The following is an 11,405-nucleotide window of genomic DNA, read 5'->3' as shown; positions in this document are numbered from 1 at the left end:
TCCCCACCCAAATCTCATCTTGAATTGTAACTCCCACAATTCCCACATGTCATGGGAAGAACCTGGTGGGAGGTGATTGAAATATGGGGACAGGTCTTTCCTGTGCTGTTCTCGTGTTAGTAAATGAGTCTAACGAGATCTGATGGTTTTTTAAAAAAGGAAGTTTCTCTGCATAAGCTCTCTCTCTTTGCCTGCTGTCATCCATGTAACATGACTTGCTCCTCCTTGTCTTCTGCCATGATTATGAGGCTACCCCAGCCACGTGGAACTATAAGCCCAACTAAACCTCTTTCTTTTGTAAATTGCCCAGTCTTGGGTATGTCTTTCTCAGCAGCATGAGAACGGACTAATACAGCAGGAATCCTAATTTCAGACAAAACAGACTTTAAACCAACAAAGATCAAAAAAGACAAAGAAGGACATTAACTACATAAAGATAAGGGTTCAATTCAACAAGAAGAGCTAACTCTCCTAAATATATATGCACCCAACACAGGAGCACCCAGATTCATAAAACAAGTTCTTAGAGACCTTCAAAGAGACTTAGACTCCCACATTAAAACAGTGGGAGACTTCAACATCCATTGACAATATTAGATCATTGAGGCAGAAAATCAACAAAATATTCAATACCTGAACTTGACACTGGACCAAATGGACCTAATAGACATCTACAGAACTGTACACCCGAAACGAATAGAATATACATTCTTATTGCCATATGGTACATACTCTAAAATCAACTACACAATCAGATATAAAACAATGCTCAGCAAATTAAAAAGAAATTATACCAACCTCACTCTCAGACCACAGCACAATAAAAATAGAAATCAAGACTAAGAAAATCACTTGTAACCCTACAATTACATGGAAATTAAATAAACTGCTCCTGAATGACTTTTGGGTAAGTAATGAAAATCAAGGCAGAAAGCAAAAAGTTCTTTGAAACCAATGAGAATAATGATACAAAATACCACAATCTCTTGGACACTGCTAAAGCAGTGTTAAGAGGGAAATTTATAGCACTAAATATCCACATCAAAAAGTTAAAAAGATCTCAAGTTAATAACCTAACATCACAACTAAAAGAACTAGAGAAGCAAGAACAAACCAACCCCAAAGCTAGCAGAAGACAAAAAATAATAATAATAATAACCAAAATCAGAGCTGAACTGAAGGAGATTGGGACACAAAAACCATTCAATAGATCAGTGAATCCAGGAGTTGGTTTTTTGAAAAAATTCATAAACTAGACAGACTGCTAGCTAGACTAATAAAGAAGAAAAGATCAGAAGGTCCAAATAAACACAATTAGAAATAATAAAGGAGCTATTACCACTGAACTCACAGAATACAAATAACTATCAGAGACTACTATGAACATCTCTTTGCAAACAAACTAGAAAATCAAGAAGAAATGGATATATTCCTGGATACATACACCCTCCCAAGACTGAACCAAGAAGAAATTGAATCCCTGAAAAGACTAATAACAAGCTCTGAAATTAAATCAGTAATAAATGTACCAGATGTACAAAGAAGAGCTGATACCATTCCTACTGAAACTGTTCCAAAAAACTGAAGAGGAATGACTTCTCCCCTTCTCATTCTATGAGACTGGCATCATCCTGATACCAAAATCTGGCAGAGATACAACAAAAAAATGAAACTTCAGGCCAATATCTTTAATGAACATTGATGCAAAAACCTTCAACAAAATACTGGCAAGGCAAATCCAGCAGCACATCAAAAAGCTAATCCACCATGATCAAGTAGGCTTTATCCCTGGGATGCAAGGTTGGTTCAACACCGATAAAATCCATAAATGTGCTTCATTGCTTGAACAGAACTAAAGACAAAAACCATAAGATCATCTCAACAGATGCAGAAAAAGCTTTCAATAAAACTCAACACCCCTTCATATTAAAAACTCTCGACAAACTAGGTATTGATGGAATATACCTCAAAATAATAAGAGCCATTTATGACAAACCCACAGTCAACATCATTCTGAATGGGAAAAAACTAGAAGCATTCCCCTTGAAAGCCAGTACAAGACAAGGATGCATCTCTCACCACTCCTATTGAACAAAGTATTGGAAGTCTTAGCCAGAGCAATCAGGCAAAAGAAATAAATAAATGACATCCAAATAGAAAGAGAGTAAGTCAAACTATCCCTGTTTGCAGATGTCATGATTCTATACCTAGAAAACCCCGAAGTCTTGGCCCAAAAGCTCCTTCAGCTGATAAATAACTTCAGCAAAGTTTCAGGATACAAAGTCAATGTACAAAAATCATTAGCATTCCTATACACCAACAACAGCCAAGCCAGGGGCCAAATCAACAATGCAATCCCCTTCACAATCGCCACAAAAAGAATCAAATACCTAGGATTACAGCTAACCAAGGAGGGAAAAAGATCTCTACAATAAGAATTACAAAACACTACTTAAAAAAAATCAGAGATGACACAAACAAATGGAAAAACATTTCTTGCTCACAGATAGAAAGAATCAGTATTGTTAAGATGGCCATGCTGCCTAAAGCAATTTACAGATTCAGTGTTGTTCCTATCCAACTACCAGTGGCATTCTTCACAGAACTAGAAAGAACTATTTTAAAATTTCTATGGAACTAGAAAAGAACTCAAATAGCCAAGGCAAAAGAACAAAAAGAACAAAACAGGAGGCATCACACTACTCAAATTCAAACTATGTTACAGGATTACAGTAACTAAAACAGCATGGTACTGGTATAAAACGAGACACATAGACCAAGGGAACAGAATAGAGAGTCCAGAAATAATGCTGCACCCCCACAACCATCTGATCTTTGACAAAGCTGACAAAAACAAGCAAGGCCATGTACAGAATATTGAAACTGGACCACTTCCTTATGCCACATACAAAAGTCACCTCAAGATGAATTAAAGACTTAAATGTAAAACCCAAAACTATAAAAATCCTGGAAGAAAATCTAGGTAATACCATTCAGGACACAGGAATTGGCAAAGATTTCATGAGGAAGACACCAAAAGCAATTGCAACAAAAGCAAAAATTGACAAGTGGAATCTAATTAAACTAAAGAGCTTCTGCACAGCAAAACAAACTATCAACAGAGTAAACAGACAACCAACAGAATGGGAGAAAATATTTACAAACTATGCATCTGACAAAGGTCTAATATCCAGCATCTATTAGGAACTTAAATTTACAAGAAAAAAAAACCCACTATATTAAAAAGTGGGCAAAAAAAAACATGAACGGACACTTCTCAAAGAAGACATACATGTGCCCAACAAGCATATTTTTAAAAGCTCAATATCATAGATCATTAGAGAAATGCAAATCAAAACCATAATAGGTACCGTCTCATACCACTCAAAATGGCTATTACTAAAAATAGGTACCGTCTCATACCACTCAAAATGGCTATTACTAAAAAGTCAAGAAATAACAGATACTGGTGAGGCTGCAGAGAAGGGGAATGTTTATACGCTGTTGGTAGGAGTGTAAATTAGTTCAACCATTGTAGAAAGCAGTGTGATGATTCCTCAAAGAGCTAAAAGTGGAGCTCATATTTGACCCAGCATCTCATTACTGGGTACATACCCAAAGGAATATAAATTATTCTACCATAAAGACACATGAATGCATATGTTCATTATAGTATTATTCACAATAGCAAAGACATGAAATCAACCTAAATGCTCATCAATGGCACACTGAATAAAGAAAATGTGGTAGATATACATCATGGAACACTATGCAGCCATAAAAAAGAACAAGATCATGTCCTTTGCAGGAAAATGAATGGAGCTGGAGGCCATCATCCTCAGCAAACTGACGCAGGAACAGAAAACCAAATATCTCATATTCTCACTTACAAGTGGGAGTTAAATGATGAGAACACATGGACACAAAGAGAGGAACAACAGACACTAGAGCCTACCTGAGGGTGCAGGTTGGGAGGAGGGAGAAGGGCAGAAAAAATAACTATTGGTTACTAGGCTTAATACCTGGGTGATAAAGTAATCTGTATATCAAACCCCCATGACACAAGTTTACCTATACAACAAACCTGCACATGTACCCCTGAACCTAAAAGTTTTTTAAAACGAAAGTAGTACAAGTAAAAAATATTTATCACAATTACCTTTTAGGTATCAAGGACAGTTTAATGTATTCATCACTAACAGAGTAATCTGTAAGACATATTTTAGAAATGTTATCAGAATTAATTTATATGAGTCAGTTACATTTACCCAAATGAGTGCAAGTAGAGTTGACCCTTGAGCAATAATGAGTTTGAACTGCACACATCCACTTACATATGGATTTTTTTCAATATACTGGGAATTTTTTGAACATTTGCAACAATTTGAAAAACTCCCAGAAAAACTGAGTAGCCTAGAAATATCAAAAAAAAGGTATGTCATGAATGCATAAAATATATGTAGATACTAGTCTATTTGGACATTTACCACCATAAAATGTACACAAATCTACTAAACAAAGTTAAAATTTATTAAAACCCATGGGTAAACAGAGACCATACATGGTGGTGTTTGCAGTTAAGAGCATGGAAACAAATGTAAAGATAGAGCATTAAATTCTAACTGCATAAAACTAACTTTAGTACATACTGTACTACAGTAATGATTTTGTAGCCACCTCTGGTTGCTATTGCAGTGAGCTCAAGTGTTTTGAGTATCTGCTTAAAACACCCTGTGTAAGCAGTCTGTCCTCCAGTAAATTGTGTATGACAGTAAAAAACTGATCTCTCCTGGTTCACACATATTTTGCATTGTGTTTACTGCAATACCATAAACTTTGAATAACACCATGAGAACCATACAAAGTGCCACTAGTGATGCTGGAAGTGCTCCCAAGAAGCAGAGAAAAGTCATGACATTACAAAAACAAAGTTGAATTGCTTGAAATGTGGCATAAATTGAAGTCTGCAGCTGTGGTTGCCTGCCATCTCAAGATAAATGAATCCTGAATAAGGACCATTGTAAAAAAGGAAGGAAGGAAGGAAGGAAGGGAGGGAGGGAGGGAGGGAGGGAGGGGAGGCCAGGGAAGCTGTTGCTGCAGCTATAGCAGCAGCCATGAAAACCTTGCATTTTTTTGCAAGATACCTTTTAAAATCATATTAAAAATGCTACTTTTATGTGGGTGGAGGATTGCTATCAGAAAGATATACCTGTAGACTCTAATATGATTTGAGAAAAAGTGGTCATTATATGACAACTTAAAGCAAAAGGAAGGTAAAGTATCTAAAGCTGGAGGATTTAATGTCAGCAAAGGATGGTTTAACAATTTTTTAAAATATCAAGCAGCTTCTGTCCACCAAGAGGCAGCAGAGAGTTCCCAGATGCAGATAACTGTCTGAACAAGTTTGTAATGCAGACAAAAGTGTCCTATTCTGGAAAAAAAAAAAGCCACAAAGGACATTTATTAGTAAGAAAGAGAAGCGAGCACCAGGATTTAAGGCAGGAAGGAATGGGCTAACTCTACTGTTTTGTGCAAATGTAGTTGGGTTTATCATCAGGACACCCCTTATCAATAAAGTTGCTAACTCCAGAAGCTTGAAGGGAAAATACAAACACCAGCAGCCAATCTTTTGTTTGTACAAGGCCTGGACAATAAGAACCATTTTTCTGGGTTGCTCCATTGATGCTTTGTCTCTGAAGTCAGGAAGCACCTTGCCAGCATGGGACAGCCCTTTAAAGTTCTTTTGACATTGGACAATGGCCCAGCCACCCAGAATCTCGTGAGTTCAAAAATCAAAGATTGTTGTCTATTTGCCCCTAAACACAACATCTCTAATTCAGCCTTTAGATCAGTGCGTCATAAGAATCTTTAAGGCTCATTACACAAGATATTCTGTGAAAGATTGTCAACACTATGGAAGAGAACCCTGACAGAGAGAAGATAATAAAAATCTAGGATTACATTATAGAAGATGCTGTCACTGATACAGAAAAAGTTGTGAAAGCCACCAAGCTCAAAACAATTCCTGCTGAAAAAACTGTCTGATGTTTTGTATGAGTTCACAGGATTTATGACAGAGCTAATCAAGGAAATAATGAAAGAGATATGGAAATGGCAAAAAAGTGATTAGTGAAGGGTTTCAAGATGTGTGTATTGGAGAAACTGAAGAGCTAATAGGTATCACACCAGAGGAATTAACTGAAGACGACATGTTGGAGATGAGTGCTTCCAAACCAGTGCTAGAGAATGAGAAAGACATAGAAGAAGCAGTGCCAGAAAAAAAATGATTTTAGACAATCTAGCTAAAGGGTCCCAATTATTCAAGACTGCTTTTAACTTCTTTTAAACATAGACCTTTTGTGTGGTATAGGCACTGAAACTAGACAGTAGAAGGATTCATACCACATAGAAACATTTTTAGGGCTGGGTGTACTGGCTCTTGCCTGTAATTACAACACTTTGGGAGGCCAGGGCAGGAGGATTGCTTGAGGCTAGTAGGTCAAGACCAGCCTGGGCTACATGGTAAGATCCTGTCTCTATAAAAAAATCTTTTTTCTTAAATTAGTCAGGGGCGTGCCTGTAGTCCCAGCTACTTGGGAGGCTGTGCTGGGAGAATCTCTTGAGCCCAAAAGGTTGAGGCTGCAGTAAGCTATGATTTCACCACTGCACTCTAACCTGGGTAACAGAGACTCTGTCTCTTCAAACAAAACAAAACAAGAAACATTTTTAGGGAAATGAGAAACAAAAAAGTCAGACAAAAATTGTGATGCATTTTTATAAATTTAAACCAAGTATACCTAACTCTTTTGCCTCCCCTTCCACCTCTGCCACCCATGTGACAGCAATACCAAGCCCTCCTTGTCCTCTTCCTCCTCAGCCTACTCAGCATGAAGATGATGAGAATAAAGACCTTTATAATGATCCACTTCCACTTAATGAACAGTAGGATGTTTTCTCTTCCTTACGCTTTTCTTAATAACATTTTTTTCTACCTTATTGTAAGAATACTCTATATAATACACATAACAGGGAGTTTGTGCCCCTAACCCCTGCACTGTGCAAAGATCAGCTATGGTTTAAATATTTTGATGATTAAAAATTAAGCCTCGGTTACCTGAAGTTTATACTACATGAAATATCTCTGTAATGGTGCCAGATATCATAATTTAACCCAGATGGCAGCTATGATATCACACTGACTCTTGGCCAAGGGCAACAAGCGTCTCTCCCTGGTGATAGATAATCCAGCCCTCCATTGCACGGCACCCCTGCCTGCTTCCCTTGACAATGAAATGAGACAGTAGTGGAGAAATTACTCTTAAAAAGCACTCAGTAAGGCAGGACTACATTGCAATTCTGTACAGAGCAGTGTACAGTGTGCGGAGGCTTGCGTTGTAAATTTTAGCTCTAGATAACTCTAAGAACAAACCAGCAATCCTGAGAGGACCCACAGACCCTCTGAAGGAAGCAGACTGCTCATACAGGACCCGGGAGATGCCCCAAATACTGTGAATGCCCCAACTGTGAAAGTGGGGAAGGGAGACCCTCCTGTCCTAAATGCACACCCCTACTGGAGAACCTGAAGGTCTGTTTGCAGGAGAAGTTTCCGACTTTACCTGGAGCTGAGTCAATTTGGAGAGCTGAGTGAAATGCTGGGGAAGAGAAAGCAGCAGAAAGGCCGTGGGAGCTTTCTGGGTCCCCTGGCAGGCAATTCCTGCCTGGTACCACAGGGATTCATTGGGAGGGTGGCCAGAGAAGCAGGGGGTAAAACTCCACAGGGAGAAGGAATTCTCTAGCTGAACTTGGTAACAATTTGAATGGGGCAAGAAGCCTCCTGGCCAGAACTTGGGGGAGGGCGCAAATCCAGTGCGCAAACTCCACAGGCAGGGGAAGAACCAAGCTCTTTTCTTTGGCAGCTGGAAGACAGGTAGCCTGGGGCAAGTTTTCAAGCCCCTCTCACCCTCTGCCTGGAAATAGACTCAGGGCTGTTGGGGGTAGGGCACGGTGGGAGTGAGACCAGCCCTTCAGTTTGCGTGGGAGCTGGGTGAGGCCTGTGACTGCTGGCTTTCCTTCACTTCCCTGACAACCTGCATGACTCAGCAGAGGCAGGCATAATTATCCTAGGTACACAACTCCAGTGACCTAGGAATCTCACTCCCATACCTCACAGCAGCTGCAGCAAGATCTGCCCAGTGAAAGTCTAAGCTCAGATATGCCTAGCCCTGCCCCCACCTGATGGTCCTTTCCTATCCACCCTGGTAGCAGAAGACAAAGGGCATATAATCTTGGGAGTTCTAGGGCCCTGCCCACCGCTGGTCCCTCTCCACATGACTACAGCTGATGTTCTCTGGAAAGTGCCACCTCCTAATAGAAGGCCAACTGGCACGAAAACAGAGCATTAAACCACCAAAGCTAAGAACCCTCACGGAGTCCATTGCACTCCCTTGTCACCTCCACCAGAACAGGCGCTGGTATCCATAGCTGAGAGGCCCACAGATAGTTCACATCACAGGACTCTATGCAGACAATGCCCAGTACCAGCCCAGAGCCAGGTAGACTCGCTGGGTCGCTAGACGCAGAAGAGAGACAATGATCACTGCAGTTCGGCTCACAGGAAGCCTCATACTTAGGAAAAGAGGGAGAGTACTACATCAAGGGACAAAAGAATCTGAACAACAGCCTTCAGCCCTAGACCTTCCCTCTGACAGAGCCTACCCAAATAAGAAGGAACCAGAAAACCAACCCTGGTAATATGACAAAACAAGGCTCTTCAACACCCCTCAAAAATCACATTAGTTCACCAGAAATGTATCCAAACCAAGAAGAGATCCCAGATTTGCCTGAAAAAGAATTCAGGAGGTTAACAATTAAGCTAATCAGGGAGGCACCAGAGAAAGGTGAAGCCCAGTGCAAGGAAATCCAAAAAATGATACAAGAAGTGAAGGGAGAAATATTCAAGGAAATAGATAGCTTAAAGAACAAATCAAAAATTCAAGAAACTTTGGATACACTTTTAGAAATGTGAAATGCTCTAGAAAGTCTCAGCAATAGAATTGAACAAGAAAGAAATTCAGAGCTCAAAGACAAGGTCTTCAAATTAATCCAATCCAACAAAGAAAAAAAGAAAAAGAAAATATGAACAAAGCTTCTAAGTAGTCTGGGATTATGTTAAATAACCAAACCTAAGAATAATCAGTGTTCCTGAGGAAGAAGAGAATTTTAAAAGCTTGGAAAACATATTTGGGGGAATAATTGAGGAAAACATCCCCAGTCTTGCTAGAGACCTAGCCATCAAAACACAAGAAGCACAAAGAATACCTGGGAAATTCATCACAATAAGATCGCCTGATCACATTGTCATCAGGTTGTCCAAAGTTAAGATGAAGGAAAGAATCTTAAGAGCTGTGAGACAGAAGCACCAGGTAACCTATAAGGGAAAACCTATCAGATCAACATCAGATATCTCAACAGAAACGCTACAAACTAGAAGGGATTGGGGCCCTATCTTCAATCTCCTCAAACAAAACAATTATCAGCCAACAATTTTGTATCCAGTAAAACTAACCTTCATATATGAAGGAAAGATACAGTCTTTTCCAGACAAATGCTGAGAGAATTCACTATTACCAAGCCATGACTACAAGAATAGCAAAAAAGAGCTCTAAATCTTGAAACAAATCTTGGAAACACATCAAAACAGAACCTCTTTAAAGCATAAATCACACAGGACCTATAAAACAAAAATACAAGTTAAAAAGCAAAACAAAAAACCAAAGTACACAGGCAACAAAGAGCTGGATAAATGTGATGGTACCTCTTATTTCAATACTAACATTGAATGTAAATGGTCTAAATGTTCCACTTAAAAGATACAGAACTGCAGAATGGGTAAGAACAAATAAGAACTCACCAACCATCTGCTCCCTTACGAGACTCACCTAACACATAAGGACTCACATAAACTTAGAGCAAAGGAGTGGAAAAAAGCTTTTCATGCAAATGGACACCAAAAGTGAGCAGGGGTAGCTATTCTTAGACAAAACAAACTTTAAAGCAACAGCAGTTAAAAGAGACAAGGAGGGACATTATATAATGGTAGAAGGCCTTGTCCAACAGGAAAATACCACAATCCTAAACATATATGCACCTAACACTGGAGCTCCCAAATTTATAAAACAATTACTAATAGACCTAAGAAATGAGATAGACAATAATAGTGGGGGACATCAGTACTCCACTGACAGCACTAGACAGGTCATCAAGACAGAAAGTCAATGAAGAAACAATGGATTTAACTCTACTTTGGAACAAATGGACTTAGCAAATATATACAGAACATTTCATCCAACAACCACAGAATACACATTCTATCAAACAGCACATGGAACTTTCTCCAAGATAGACCATATGATAGGCCATAAAATGAGTCTCAATAAATTTAAGAAAATTGAAATCACATCAAGCACTCTTTCAGACCACAGTGGAATAAAACTGGAAATTAACTCCAAAAGGAAATTTTAAAACTATACAAATACATGGAAATTAAATAATTTGCTCTTCCAGATCTAACAGACATCTACAGAACTCTCGACCCCAAATCAACAGAATATACATTCTTCTGAGCACCACATAGGATTTATTCTAAAATCGACCACATAATTGGAAGTAAAACGCTCCTCGGCAAATGCAAAAGAACGGAAATCAAAACAAACAGTCTCTCAGACCACAGTGTAATCAAATTAGAACTCAGTATCCAGAAACTCGCTCAAAACCACACAACTACATGAAAATTGAACAACTTGCTCCTGAAAGACTACTGGGTACATAACGAAATGAAGGCAGAAATAAATAAGCTCTTTGAACCCAATGAGAACAAAGATACAATGTACCAGAATCTCTGGGACACAGCTAAAGCAGTGTTTAGAGGGAAACTTATAGCACTAAATGCCTACATGAGAAAGTGAGACAGATCTAAAATTGACAATCTAACACCACAATTAAAAGAACTAGAGCAGCAAGAACAAAGAAATTCAAAAGCTAGCAGAAAAGAAATAACTAAGATCAGAGCAGAACTGAAGGAGATAGAGACATACAAAACCCTTCAAAAAATCAATGATTCCAGGAGCTGGTTTTTTGAAAAGATTAACAAAATAGATAGACCACTAGCCAGACTAATAAAGAAGAAAAGAGAGGAGAATCAAATAGATGCAATAAAAAATGATAAAGAGGAGATGACCACTGATCTCACAGAAATACAAACTACCATCAGAGAATATTATAAACACCTCTATGCAAATAAACTAGAAAATCTAGAAGAAATGGATAAATTCCTGGACACATACACCCTCCCAAGACTAAACCAGGAAGAAGTCCAATCCCTGAACAGATCAATAACAAGTTCTGAA

The 11,405-nt window shown here is 38.7% G+C and overlaps 1 protein-coding gene across 1 annotated transcript in view; it reads right to left on the bottom strand.

Annotated features, from left to right (window-relative positions):
- The window catches only part of SLC35F4 (solute carrier family 35 member F4), a 310,750-nt gene that overhangs the window by 224,029 nt on the left and 75,316 nt on the right, over nucleotides 1–11,405 (bottom strand). The window lies entirely within an intron of this gene.

The sequence above is a fragment of the Hylobates moloch genome, unplaced genomic scaffold (genome assembly GCF_009828535.3).
Source record: "Hylobates moloch isolate HMO894 unplaced genomic scaffold, HMol_V3 SCAFFOLD_16, whole genome shotgun sequence".
In the NCBI taxonomy this organism is placed as follows: domain Eukaryota; kingdom Metazoa; phylum Chordata; class Mammalia; order Primates; family Hylobatidae; genus Hylobates; species Hylobates moloch.
This window is presented reverse-complemented; position numbering and strand designations above follow the sequence as displayed.